Source organism: Opisthocomus hoazin, chromosome 5, assembly GCF_030867145.1.
Source record: "Opisthocomus hoazin isolate bOpiHoa1 chromosome 5, bOpiHoa1.hap1, whole genome shotgun sequence".
Taxonomy (NCBI): domain Eukaryota; kingdom Metazoa; phylum Chordata; class Aves; order Opisthocomiformes; family Opisthocomidae; genus Opisthocomus; species Opisthocomus hoazin.
This window is the reverse complement of record NC_134418.1, coordinates 41,169,283-41,175,282: the sequence shown is the minus strand read 5'-3', so window position 1 is coordinate 41,175,282 and position 6,000 is coordinate 41,169,283.

Below are 6,000 nucleotides of genomic sequence, written 5' to 3'. Positions count from 1 at the left end.
CACACACAAACGCATACTGAAGATGCTTGATAAGTAATTTAGGACTTGATGCAGAACTACAGTGTATTTCCTCAGTCCAGTTCAGAGCTTGCATTGTTTGGGATAAATGGAAAACAAACAATTCCAGTACAACATTCCTGATAAGTTATTTGATTGCAATCAAAATCAAAATAATAAAATCAACATTGTTTAAACTATTTTTTAAATCAGTGTGATAAATTAGCTAACTTAATTACTAGCAGACGTAATATGAGGTATGACTATGTAGACTACAAGAAGCCTATCACTTGTCTAAATTAATTTGTATTCATATATTTCTCATAAAGCAACAAGATGTGAGCTGACCCTTTGCCGAACTGAGGATGCTAATAAGGAATAAAAAAAGTAGCCCACTATCCTGACTTTCTGTAAAGGTTAACATCCTTTCTGTCATACCTAGTGCACTTGTATCTGCTTAATCAGGATGCAAGTTGCTAGGTTTGTAACCTTTGCTTTTGAAGATTATGAGTTAAGAAAAAAACATTCATCAGATGTGTTCTGTTATATTGTCTTGTTTGTTCACATGTTGTCATAGCTTGAACAAGTATACCTCGATAAACAATCGTGTCTCCTGAAACTATCTTGCTCAGGAGATCTGGCTTCTCCAGGTCTTAATGGCAACCTAACTCACAAAAACCAGGTATTCAGATTCTTAAAAACACTTATTTACTTGAATATTTAATTGCTTTTTTCTTTTTTTTATATAGAAATATAAACACGTTATTTTCTATTTTCCTTTGTTATATCAAGTAAATCAAATTCCACTGTAATTGCTTAGAAATAAATTAAGGCGGCCCTTAAAAGATGGGACCATTTATTAAAGGATAGGTTTATGTATGTATATTTATTCAACCAGTTATGATTTTCATAATATTGATTTTATAAGTCACTTGTCCAAGAGATTTGTGAAGTGTGTAAACATATACATGTGTGTGTATATATATGTATACACATTACATGTCACAAAAGAGACTATGTAAGGTATAGTTTGAGTCTGGATTTGTAGGAAGTACTTTGAGAAAGGGTTATTTTGTTTTGCTTATCAAAGGAGTAAAACCATGTGCTCCAGCTACTAGCACCCAGCAAGCAAAGCTGTAGCTTTCTGGGATGAAGTTGTATTGACTATATACACTGTATGGAAAAAAAACGTGGTCAAGTCTTTTGCATTATGAGGAGAAGAAATAGAAACTTTTCTAAGACTTGCACAGAGATGTAATGGCATCTGACAAATTGCATTAATGTGTGTTTTCATGTTAAGAATACTGTTTTAATCTGCGTACAAAGAAATTAGGGTAGTGCCAAAATTGATTTGATCCACGGTGAATAATAAAGTTGTTAATGTTGTGTACTGGTTATCTGATATTAAATGGTATTGCAATTGTAGTATGAATTTGTTTTCAGGAAATGAGAGATATAGTAGGAATGAAAAATGGCTTCATTTACAAATAAATACATCAATGAAAACTTATCCAAAATGTGCTAATTCTTTAATGAAGTTATGGACAAGGAAAAGCCTTTTATCTTGAAAAAAACACGTTGCTGAGATTTCGTGAGAAAATGTGTTTGCTTTATTGAAGCCTAGCAAAATAATCAACAATATAGGCTGTTAGCAAGGCTTCGGGTATTGGAATTACTATCTCATTTTGTTTGTTTCCTTTAGGTGTTATGTATCTGATGCAGTCCTGATGCGGTGAACAATAAAACTGCTGATTTGGTTTGATATGGTTGATCTGTTTCATCTGGAACATTACTGTTCAGATTGGTTAGGTATAATACTTCTACTTGAACATGGATTTACTCCTGTAGCAGAAAGTCCCTAGAAGCTTTGGGAAATATACTTTTTTCTTCTCTTTTACACTGTCTGTATAATGTGAACTTCCTGTTATTTATTCCTTTGTGTTTATACCAAATTAAGAAGGGATGCCTTAACAAAACTCTTAGAGCCTCTAGTGATAAATTTAAGTATCAATCTTGTGCCAAGACAGCTGGCAGAACTTTCATTGTCTTTTCCTGAGTTGGAGTTGTGTTTTGCCTTTTGTTCATTAACAGCTGTGCAAGCCCTGTATTTATTCAGCTATATGTATGTATAAGAAAATAGCCACTTCAAAAATTATATCAAAGTCATGAGATTTTTCTATAAGCTCTGGGCATTTCATGCTTTTTGTTTGGAAAATTGAATAGGAATGGGCTGGATGTGGTGTTACAGCTTTTCATCTTATATTTTTATTGGAAGTATACTGATTTTTTTACTTCTTTGCAGGTTGAGCTCTACCATAAACTCTGAGTGTCATACTTAAAAATGAGTAGGTAAGTTTATACAACTCCCTTTCAGGGATGAGGAAATGGGGCATAGGCTTTACTAGTCTTCTGCATTTCAAATAGTAACTGATGCGATCCACACTTCTGTGAACATCTCTTCCGTTCAGCAGGCCTAATCTGATTTTTATTTTTTTTCAAATTTTTTTGAGAACAAATGATGCCTTGGTGGGATATATGCTTAGCTGTTGTCTTTTTAGATATGTTGCTAAAGGAAAGGAACCAAATGTGCTTGGAAAGATAAGCTTTTTCTTTCATGGCTTTATGGTAGCATTCTAAATGTTTCTGTGAGGTGTTTCAAGGTTCCTTTACAGTCTTTCTTCCTTCCTTCCAGCGTAATATCACATACTTCTGCCACTGGAGTAGTTTAAGTCATTGTCTACAATTCTTTTCATTGTCAGACCATCTCGTAGTTAATATATTGATCAGATTTTAACAGTAATTGCAATTGGCATCTCTATTTGTTTTTACAGTTGCTTGAAATAAGTCCTTGTTGAGTCAACAGGGAAAGGTATGTTACCTGTCAATAGTGTGTATCATGAAATCCTGAGACTAAATGTAATTTTTCAGTGCATCTGCAATTGTTATTTCCTTTCTAGGGGTATATGTCCTTGTTTCTCAACGTGTTGTAATTTTTATTCCCAACCCTAGTAGGTAAGCTCATATATGTTTTTTGTGGAACAGTTTTCTAATCAGTCTTTCTAGTGCTTTATCACAAGACACGCTTTCTCTGAAACTGCAATACTGAACTGGAGTTATCCATAATTGCCATATAGTTCCAAGGAATAAATTTTCTTTTCTTTTCCTGGTTTGCCATTGTCTTATTGCCCTGGTGCAAAGCTTGAGAACAGGTTGATACTATATATTCCTATCGGTCATCAAAAAATCTGTGCTCAATTTTATATGGAAGCTCCTAAATAACCTAGGAGAGTACTTGAAAAAAAGAATTGTTTTTGTGACAATTCTTCTGGAACTCCTATCTTCAGAGGTTGAAACAGCAATTTATTGTAGCTTGAACAAGGCTTGAAAAGAATTTGGCTAAGAAATTGAGAAATCCTAGGAATTATTCCAGTTGCTTCATGCTTTCTACTGTAGACATTTATGTAATAGCTTTCATTTTTGATGCATTTGGTACCGTGCTATCTTCAGTGATTACACAACTAACATAGTCTAGTATAATTTGCAGCTGGTTTATTGAATTTAAACAATGTCTTCTGATATTTGCACAACCTGTCAGATTTTCAGCAAGGTAATACTATCTATTAGCCAAGTAATATAATCTATAAGTGGTTAGATTCTCTTTATGTATTATATAGTAATTCTGTGTCTTAAATTTTTTTTGTGATTCTTGACGTCTTGCTTATTGAACCATAGAATGTGATTTGATAGTTCTATCCACGAGTTAGTTTCTTTGAACTGTTGCTGTTGTAATACTTCCTATTGTTGATGCCTATTCCAAAAAGCAAAATATTTTCCTGAGAAATCATTTACCATATACACTGTTTATTTTCGCAGTAGATCAGATCTCTAAGAACCATAACATCTTAATAGATGATGCAGGATCTTTTTACTGAGTTTTGCCATGCTCCTAAATTGTGCAAAATAAAAAACAAAAAAAGTTGTACAGAGAAAATGAGCAATAAGAACAAAAGTCACATGCTTAAAAAAAAAGTTACAAATGTCAGCAATATCAGTGGTGGTCTCCATAGAAACTAATCTTGAGCAGAGACCTCACTGATAATGACAAGCCATGATTGATAATGGTGAAAATAAGCCTGACTACTTTTACAAATAGCCTTCAATCTAACTTAAATATGGTTTAAATGAGACAAATTATAAGAAAGGAACATGTAATGAAAATAGTAATTTAGAATTAATCTTGCAATATAGTTTCACAATTTCTTTTTTTAATTCGTAACATATGAATACCTAAAATCAACCACAAACAATAATTAGCATGAAAAAGTTTCCTTCTGGCTTTCTTGTCAATTAAATATTTATTTTGCAATTTGAATTATACTTGTTCAGAAATACTTTTACCCAGATATTACATTTTTCTCCAGATTTAAAATATATGGCAAAAGCACTAAATGATTTTAAACTGGGGAAAACAAACTGAAATGTTTTTCATAGATAAACTACAGCATATAGCTATGCATATGTCCCGCTCAGGACCGAAGGGAATTTTGCAATAATTTACTCAAACTGGAGAACTAATCCTCTCTGAAAAAGTGATGCTCACAGATTTTCTGGTTTTGTTGGTATAAGTATTTGAGAAATTAAGTTTCACATGCATCTATTACCTGCTTTTGTATCCATAACCACAATTATATTCTTTACCGAGAGAGAGAAAATAATATTTCCTTCAAACTGATTTTTTAGATTTCAGTGTTTGGGGTTTTTTTTGTGCTACAAAGAGAATTTGAATTGGCGGTGAAATACAAATTAACAGGAGTAGCGGGTAGTTGAGTCAAAGAGTAAGCCTTAACCTATCCCAAAAAATTAAGTAGCTTCATGATAATAATATGTGCCTCCAGCATAAGATATCCTTTCCTTCCATTTGTTAAATTTGATCTTTTGTATAGTACGTGGGAACTAGAGCTACTAATCTGTTTTGGACTTCCTGACCTGGCTGAGTAGCTTATTTTCTGGTTCAGAACTTTTACTCTTTTCAAAATATTTATCAAGAAATTTTTCTTAGTAAAATTATTTTGTTGAAAACCTTTTCCACCTGCAGCAACAGAAACAAACTGAAGTGCCTCCAATAGCAAATCTCAATAATAAAATGGAAAAAATAGAAATGCAAATAGCATCTTCCAGTGGTTCTTTTCTCACATTCCTTCAGGAGACTTTTCTCACAGTATCTTTTCAGTCTACAGAAGCTTTAATGGAAGCATATTGTGCTTTGATGCAACAAACACCTTTTGGTAGATCATGAGATTAATTTACTGCTATTGATTATTCTGCACTCTAAATACCGTATGTTTAGCAGACAGCTCGGGGGGAGGGTGGATAGCCAGATATGTTCTGCATTCTTCCTTATTATGTTCATGATGTTCAGTTCCTGATATGTTCGGTGATACCTGTTGTATAGTATGTCTTTCTGGTCCATGCTTTCTCTTGCGTGCAATATTTTATTCAGTAGCAGATCTCTAGTTTACATTTGTAAAATTATATTTTTGGCAAGAATGCAATAAAATGTTATGCTGAGTTAAGTGCTGTGTAGTATTAGCCCTGGAGGATCAATTTTGAATAGTCTTTTCATTCCAATGTGTAGAATACAAATTTCAACATATTGCCATCTTTATATTCACGTTAATTTGAAATTTTTTTAGCTGTCTTTCATACTAACAATAATCCATCTGAACCAGCATGCATGAATACCAATTACTGAAATGATTGGAGCTCATCCCTGAATCTCCTTCTTTCTAGTGAAAGTAGACCCATGTCGTGAAACAGGAAATATCAGAAATAGCAAAGTCTTTTAGAGACTCACATACTCACGTATACTCTCTCTAAATCTGTTTGCTTGCAGGATGGGCTTGGGGAGAAATAAAGCATTATTAAACTTGGCTTGAGTAGAAAAAAGGGTTATTAAACTCACTTGTATGCAGGAAAAATGGTCAATAAATAAAAACATCTAAT